This window comes from Mya arenaria, chromosome 12 (assembly GCF_026914265.1).
Source record: "Mya arenaria isolate MELC-2E11 chromosome 12, ASM2691426v1".
NCBI lineage: Eukaryota > Metazoa > Mollusca > Bivalvia > Myida > Myidae > Mya > Mya arenaria.
Genome location: NC_069133.1, coordinates 42,494,446 through 42,503,001, shown reverse-complemented (window position 1 = coordinate 42,503,001; position 8,556 = coordinate 42,494,446). Strand labels below are relative to the sequence as shown.

General features: G+C 35.5%; 1 protein-coding gene across 1 annotated transcript in view; it reads left to right on the top strand.

Moving 5' to 3' along the window:
* Positions 1-8,556, top strand: part of LOC128211294 (uncharacterized) — a 15,662-nt gene continuing 7,106 nt past the window's right edge. The window contains exon 1 of the mRNA XM_052915951.1: positions 1-169. The gene's annotated coding sequence lies outside the window, so the exon portion shown is untranslated. The remainder of the gene's footprint in view (positions 170-8,556) is intronic.

Sequence of the window (8,556 nt, the reverse complement as noted above, 5' to 3'; positions counted from 1 at the left end):
AAGATGAATAGGTTTAAGAATAACTATCGGCTTAGAGCTGCTGTCAAGTAGTCAATAGGTTTAAAATACAATTGTGTCGGAAAATTCCTTTCTAAAATTCATTTTTATTCAGTTCTTCACTATAATGGGATCATTATCAGTTGGATGTACATTCCGTTCTTTTTATCCGGTAGGTGGTTTTGATAAAAAAAAATACTTTTAGTGTAGAGGATAACGCATGTATGTGTTCATTTCACTATTAATATCACTTTCTGTATTCATGGCATATAATTAAGTATTATCACTGAACTGTTTTATTACATGTACTTTCGTGTCTTCACTAAACTTTAAAATATTCATCTTTGACATATTTGTAGGTGTGTAGACAATATTAGTTTTATAATGCATGTGCTTTCAACTAACCATGGTGACAAGTATTGTTATTGATTACCTGTTCATTAAAAAATCTCCGGTTTGTAAATTATACGATATGACGTAAATTACGCGACAAAATTTAAAAACAACGCGCGGACCTGATAGAAAGCATTGCTTGTTATTTAATTATAATATATCGCAAACCGTCATGATTGTTTTCGCACCTACAACTCGATCTACAGTTCGAAAAAAGGAAAATGTGTGAAATCCGACCACAGGGACTGAAATAAGGGGTTCGACATAGCGAAAAAAAATTGAGATAGAAAAATCGACATAAGCAGAATTATTTTATATAGAATAGGAAGGAATAAATTCGGGCCCGATGAAAAGTTCGACACAACCGGTAAATCGAGATATCCGATGTCGACATAGCGAGTTTGGACTGTATATCGAACACTATAGTGAAGCATTTTTACATGTTGTTTCCTGGTGACCATAAACAATGTTGGTATCGTTTGAAAGGGCATTGATTGTTGCTTACTAATGTATAAAATAAAGGAGAAACACTTTGTTATTCATAAACTTATTGCAGCTTGTAAGTAGATTCAAGATTAAAGATTAAACTTATTTATTAAGTAACTTGAACACAAAGTGTTCCTCGTTACATGATAGATTTAATACATTCAATAAAACATTTACTCAACAATAACATAGGTTTGAAATCTCAGACATAAAAAATGAACTGATAATCAATATTTTAACATAAAACTAAAAGATAAAAGTAAGTAAGTTGTTTATTTTAGTGGCATGTGCATAACACAAATGATATTCACAATACAAATATAAATGATGATAACACCCTTAAGTCACCTTAATGTTAACAAATCTGAAGCATTGGTTCAAAAAATAGACATATATAAGTATGTAAGTTGCAGTGCTTGTATTTGTGTTATTATTTACATCAGCTTAAATCGGACGTGAAATGGTCTAACTTGCTATGTTTTAAGGCCAAAAAAGCTCGTTCGTATTTTTAGTGCCATTATGTTATTTTAAATATGCCGTTCGTCTACACATTAACCCTTTCCATGACTCCAAAATAATATGGAGTCATCAGGCATTCGTGCACAATTCACTAGTTTCAAGTTTTAGTATACCCAAGCCCCAACCATGAACATATGAGTTAACTTGTAAAATATAGGAGGTAACCGTGGCAACAAGTGCATGGTATATACACAAAGATGAAATGAAACAGTTAACCTTATCTACTGGTTTAAGATTAATGCCTTTTAATACTTAATTAAATCTTGAGTAAAGCAAGGTATTATTATATTCGCTATAAAGTACTCATTGTACACTGGAACCACTAGTGGATCGGGGGGGGGGGGGGGGGGGGTCGCACCTGGTGTTTACCTTAAAATCGTCCAAGTTTACCCTTTTCAACATAGGACACACAAGTAATAAAATACGCTCAAAATGCACCGTTTCGGACTAAACAATGTGAACAATTTCTAGGGAAAGTAACCCCAACCCCCACCACCCTGCCATCACTTCAACCATAAAAATATCGGTTCTGAAGGAGGGGTGCAGGTCAAAAGGTTACGCCCCTTAGCTTCACACCCTGTAACGTCAATTCCTTGATCCTCTCCTGGAAACGAATTTAAGCATAGCCATTTACTACAAAGAAATTAACCTTAGCGTTCCGACTTTTAACTTCAGGGGTGTAGCTAGCCCTCTATTCATGTGGATTTATAATTGTGCTAGGCGGGTTCTGGGGCATACCCCCTCGGAAAATTTTGAAAACCATCGTGAAATCTGGTGCATTATGGGCGTTTTGGGGTGCTTTAAAAGTACTGGAAAATGGACAGTTGAATGATCTTGTAGTCAAGTACGCATGCTGCAACTTTGGCCGATATTTTTGTCAGATTCATGTGGATTCAGCCGCGTACTCGCGTAAAGGTAGCTACGCGTCTGACCTTACTTATAAAGTTTTTTAAAAAGGGATAAAAAGCTTTTCACATAATTTAAACTGTACATCGGATATCTTTAATAGCATCAAAACAATGTATAAATTGTACCTGGGGTTATTCATAAGAAAACATATCTAAATTCTTTTTCTCCTAGTGGTGTAGATACTGATATGTCTGAACACAATACTATAAAGGCGGTGGGTATCAAAATCAATGTCATAGTTGAATGTTTATCATGTCATTCTGTTCACTAAGTGATATTTCATGTATTTCCGTGTCTTCACCAAACATGCAAATATTCAACTTGGACAGGTTTGTAAGTGTGTAAAATTGACAAGATAAGTAGTATAGTGAATGCGCCGCTCAACTATCTATAGTGACAACTATTTGAGTGATGACCTGTTCAATATTATCTGATGTGTAAATTATATGGTGGGGTGACTTTCAGCTTAAAAGGCCACTATTAAAAGGGGTAACCCGGACCCCCCTTTGCTACAATTCATGTTATATACCAAAATGACCGGGAAGGTCTGAAGTTTATCAGACTGCCGGCATAAATTAGCATAAATGGCGGCGAGCCGAGAAAATCCAAGATGGCCGACAAAGATGGCCGCCAAAATCTGAAAATCAAATTTGCTCTTTTTTGCTTTGTTAATCGACCTTTTCATCTCGTTTCAACATTATTTTTCACCTAAACTGTAAGAATGATCATATTTTATGCTTTTTAGTGATGACATAGGGGGAAAAAGGGGAAAATATAACTTTTATACAAAAAATATATTTAAAAAATGTCCAAATTTTGCAAGGCAGTGTGGAATTTTAACATATATATTTTGAATAATTGCATCCAGTAACCTTTTCTTGTATTATAAGATAACTTTTATTATTTATACATAAATAAATATGTTTTTATATGAGTTTTAACCATTTTTATCCAACCAAAAGCTGTTTCATGTGGGTGGGGTAAATTGAAGTGGTTCTGAAAACCGGACCAAAAATTGAGAATTTTCTTAAAGTTTCATTATGAGGAAAAAACTGCTAGGTTGCATGCAACTGACACCTGCAATTATGTTGTATCAACGCATGATTATCAGGGTGAAAGCATAAATTTGAATAAAGAGTGGCGAGCTAAAATTATCCAAAATGGCTGACCTTTAGGTTGAATTCCTGGCAGCATGGACAATTTTTCATGATTATATTTATAATAGTATTAAAAAGTGTATAAGTAGATGAAAGTTTATTAATGAACAAATAACAAATAGTGATATTTAAACAATTATATCATCTTTCAAAATGAATTAACTTCATTAAATCAATGATGGATAACATAATGACTTCCAAGATGGTTGCTAATATTTGATATCTTTGACAAAATAACAGTAGGCACATACAAATAATTTTTACCATTTTACATATGAGTATATGCAAGTGCATCTTAATAACACTTCTGGGAACTAATAAAATCATAAAGCTAATTTAGCAATCTTCTAACTCAACATCTGCAAGTTCAGTAAACAAGTTCTGACATGAACTTGTGTTTGTCAAGCACCCCTTACAATCGCATGCTTCGGTACAAGGTTGCTCATTCGAACAACAAACACAATCATCTTTGCATGAATTACAGCAACTACAAACCAAATCACTTAGCAATTCACGGGCAGCTGCAGCCTGTGTCATCATCTGAGGAATAAAAAATCCTGAATGTGGATCAACAGTATAACCATAGTCCACTGGATCAGCCAATGGTGTTGGGGATAATGCACCTCTCCAGATCAACAATTGGTACATACATCGAAGCAAGTGGAGCATGAAACTGTCACTGGTTGGAGGAAGTTTCCTTGGTTTTACTTTTGTTTTTGCAAGAACAAGATTTGTTCTTAAAACATTCATAATTTACAATTGTTTTGACCATACAACAAGCCAACAAAAACAACAGCTGCTGCGTTTGTCTGAGGTAAACGTGTCGACTGAGCCCCAAGGTCTGCAAGATCACTGACTTGTTCTGCCGATTTGGTCATGACTTGGAAAGCTCTCTTTTTAACAATACCAAATAATGAAGAACATGTATCACAGCCCGTGATACAAAATACCGGTAACAATATTTGTGTAACTTCTGGCTGAAGAGATTCAACTGCGGAATGAACTGGAATATACCTTGTTCGATCAGAATACGCCACTTTACGACCCGTTTTGAAAAATATCTTTTCAACTCTCAACTGATCAAAATGATGTACAAGGAGAACAAACATGTCGGTGTCCGGACTGGCAACAACAATTGTATTTGCACCTAAATCAGATGCATGTGCAACATGAAATATCAGTGGAACATCTGCTTCCTCCTGGTCGGATGTTAGGCCACCAACAAATGCTACTGACAGACCGGTGACTTTTAAAGCCTTTGTACCCATATCACCAGCAACAAACAATGTCTCACCATTGACAAGAATATCATGGGCATGCAATGCAAGGTGTTCTGTATAAAGTTAACTCACATTTACTCTTTGTGCTGGTCAGTATACTTTTCCAGTCCCTGATCTGCATATTTGGTTGAATTTTAACTGGCGCATGGGAAAGAGTTTCACCCCGTTTTTGGCGCGTTTGGGCCTTCAAACTGTTAGTCACATACCTATCGAAAACCACATGGATGTGTTTGATACCATAACTGCTGGCTAATACACATCTCCAAAACTCTGAAGCCATTTCCGAGTAAGAGATTTGTCTATTTGATGAAGGTTGAAGCATTTGGACAATAGCCATCCCATCAAAGACAATACAATTAGAAGCAGCTGGGATACTGTAAATAACCTCATCTTTAACAAGACCTTCAATTTTGTCTAGGAAGTCGGATTTCTTTGTCATTGTTATGGAACCATCATCAGTGAACAAACTAAGAGGGACTGGGGCAATTTCAAATGATAAAACCCGTTGCAAAGGCACCTTTTTGAATGTATTAATGGCCAAAAGCCGAAGATACCACTCCTAACCATTGATCTGAACGGATTTTGTGGCCGTTCGAACAACAGACTTAGACAGAGCCATGGTTTTTATTTTAACCCGTGCCATTGTATCAAAGAATGACTTTTTTGTTGACTGGTCTTCTTCAACTATGAACCTCTCACTAACAAAAGTTTGCAGCAATCGTTTGCCTGTATCATGACAATTTAAAAGCCTCTCCTCCACCTCAAGCAGGGCTGCTACTCCTGTAGCAATGTTTACTAGCTTTTCAGGGGGAGACAAAAGAGAAAACGGATCTATAAATGATTCATTCTCAAAAAGGGACAACATCTGACTAACTGCACTATTGCATGCATTTGTATGGAATGGAGTGTCTGTGTGATGTTTTGTTGATGTGGTCGGTCTGCGGTTTGCAAATGCTATGGCATACTTTGCGGTTAACGGTCTCGATAAAAACCACCGTGTTAATGCACTGTCATTGTGTGTTAACCCTATAATACCACCAGAGGATTTGAGTGCCTTATTTTCTGTGACTTCAAGCACATAATCTATCCAGACGGCATTGAACGTGCCTTTTGTGAGTTTAGGAAACTGACCTTGATCGAAATTCTTTGTCAGGTGTTCAGGAATTCGATTCATCTTCAACACCATGTATGTCATGAACCTGGCATAAATAGATCTATTTGAGGCAAACAGAAAAGGCAAAAACATCTGTTTGGCATCCTGGTGAGCACTCCAAATACCATGCCTCGAGGAAGATAGATACACTTTGATAGGCAATGATACCTTAGTGAGATAGTCATCCCAAAATTTGAACAATGGTGACATTGATCTTCCCTCAGATCTGAATAACTCAATAAGAGGAATCATCTCAGAATCGAATCCTGAAATGCTATCAAATTCATTGCTATCAGAGTCGGAACTTTGTTTCATAGAGGCAATCCTCTGAAAAAGATTGTGAGGAAACTCTTTCTTTTTTGTTCAGCCCATGCTCTTAGCTGAAAGAGAAATCTGTTGTTCAACACTTCATCAATCATGAGAATAGTCCGCAAAGCTCGGTCAAAGTCTTTGCCAGACAATATATGACCAGCTGTCAACTTTGCAAAACATCAGACTCTACCATCAACTGTTTTAACCCCGCATCATAAATGTGCCCTATCCCACCAAAAATACTCATCATGAAATGCATGCCACCTTCAATAGGTATAACGCCCTCAAACTCACTCGGGTAGGCCCAGACATTTTCCAGGGCCTTTGTCAATAAGCCCATATCAAACACAATTGGACAAATATGTTGTCCTAAAGCACCTATCTGTTCTTTTGTACGGACTAATGTGGTATACACAGTGTTAAGATCAGTAGGGGGAGCTAATATGATTGGGTTAAAAACAATGTCTGATGTTTGAACTAATGAAAATACGGTGGATATATTTGAAGGGATATAATTTACAGTTGCACTGTTTTTCATATATAGAATAGATTTATTTGCATTTCAAGCATATATTGTAATATTTATACTTATTCAGCTGTCTTATAGTGAACATACATGTAAACACATGTTTTTGAACCATTTTCACTCATAACATTATTGCAAATTATCAAAACAAATAGTCTAGGACACTCTCAATTCAACTTTTCAAGTTTCTGATCACATAAATAAACAATCCATCCATCTCTTAAATATTTTAACATTTTATACATGTCAAAACACACTTACTATGTTTAAGAAGGAATAAATGTTTAATATTCATTATAATTATACTCACTTTAGAGTCAAATGTTGAAAAAAATGCCTTTGTTTACATGTTTTTAAATTTTCCCGCCGAAACAACTTCCACGATGCTGATGTAAATTTTATCTTTGAAAATGATCCTACCTGTATAAATGGCTTTTAATTTATAAAATCTTTAAATTAATATGCTTTGATCAAACATAATTATAGATGGCAGTTTTGCAACTTAACAGTCTGTTCTCTCTAGTATAATCTGAACTAAATCCTGACCTGGTCCGAATTTTAAACCACTTCAATTTACCCCACCCACCCAAAAACAGCTTTTGACAATTTATAGCTTGGTGGTAGATGGAAACAAGTTTGTTTATTATGTATAAATGTTTATAATTATCTTTTAATCTAAGAAATAGGTAATGGGTGCAATAAATAAAAAAGATACAAATTAAAATAGTACCCTCATATGAAAAATTTTGGCAAAATTTTCACTATTTATTATGAAAAAATTGTAAATCTTTTATATTTTTACCAAGTTACATCCTGAAAAGACATAAACCATCTATATTCTTGCAAATGAGATGGAAAAATATGTAAAAATAGATAAATAGTTCTATTAACAAGGCAAAAAAGAGCATAGCTGGTTTTCAGATTTTGGCGGCCATCTTTGTCGGCCATTTTGGATTTTCTCGGCTCGCCGCCATTTATGCTAATTTATGCCGGCAGTCTGATAAACTTCAGACCTTCCCGGTTATTTTGGTATATAACATGAAATGTAGCAAAGGGGGGTCCGGGTCCCTGTTTTCAAAAGTGCTGAAAGTCACCCTACCAATACGCTGAAATACGAATTACAGGACAAAAAAAAAACAAAAAAAAACGCGCGGACCGGATTGAGAGCATTTTTGTAATTTATTTATAAACACATAGCGAAAACAAAGTGCCGAAATGTTTTTAATTCTACATATTCGACTGATGAACGGTTGATGAACGGTAATAACAGAGTATTATATTCTATTTTCATTACAATACAGGTTGATAAGTTCATTCAATGTATCGCCAGCATAACCATTGAAATGGAATGATCCCTCATTACCGACTCATTTTTATTGTGAAGCGTGTTTAGTTGTTTAACTTAAATATGTTTTTGAACTCGAATGTTTGGTTATCTGTCATGATTCTGCATTCGAGTATCTATTCAGCATAACAAGTATGATAAAGCAGTCGATGAAAAACTTTCTTTCGCCGATCTTTCAAAAGTGAATGTCGTGCTGGCACGTCATTGCAAAACGGATTCATTTTTGAATGTCCAGTTTTCAATGTCGTGCCGGCAAGACATTTTTTTTAAATGACCAATGGCCAATGTCGTGCTAGTACGATTTTCATTATCGAATGGCTAATGTCGTGCCAGCACAACTTTCATCTTTTAATGCCCGATGTTCAATGTCGTATATTTAGCTTAGCTAACTTCACATAGCTGTAGCATTTTATGTTTAAAAAAAATGATAACCCTTCCATTGAAATAGAATAACCAAGGCGTACCAATCGCTTCTAAAT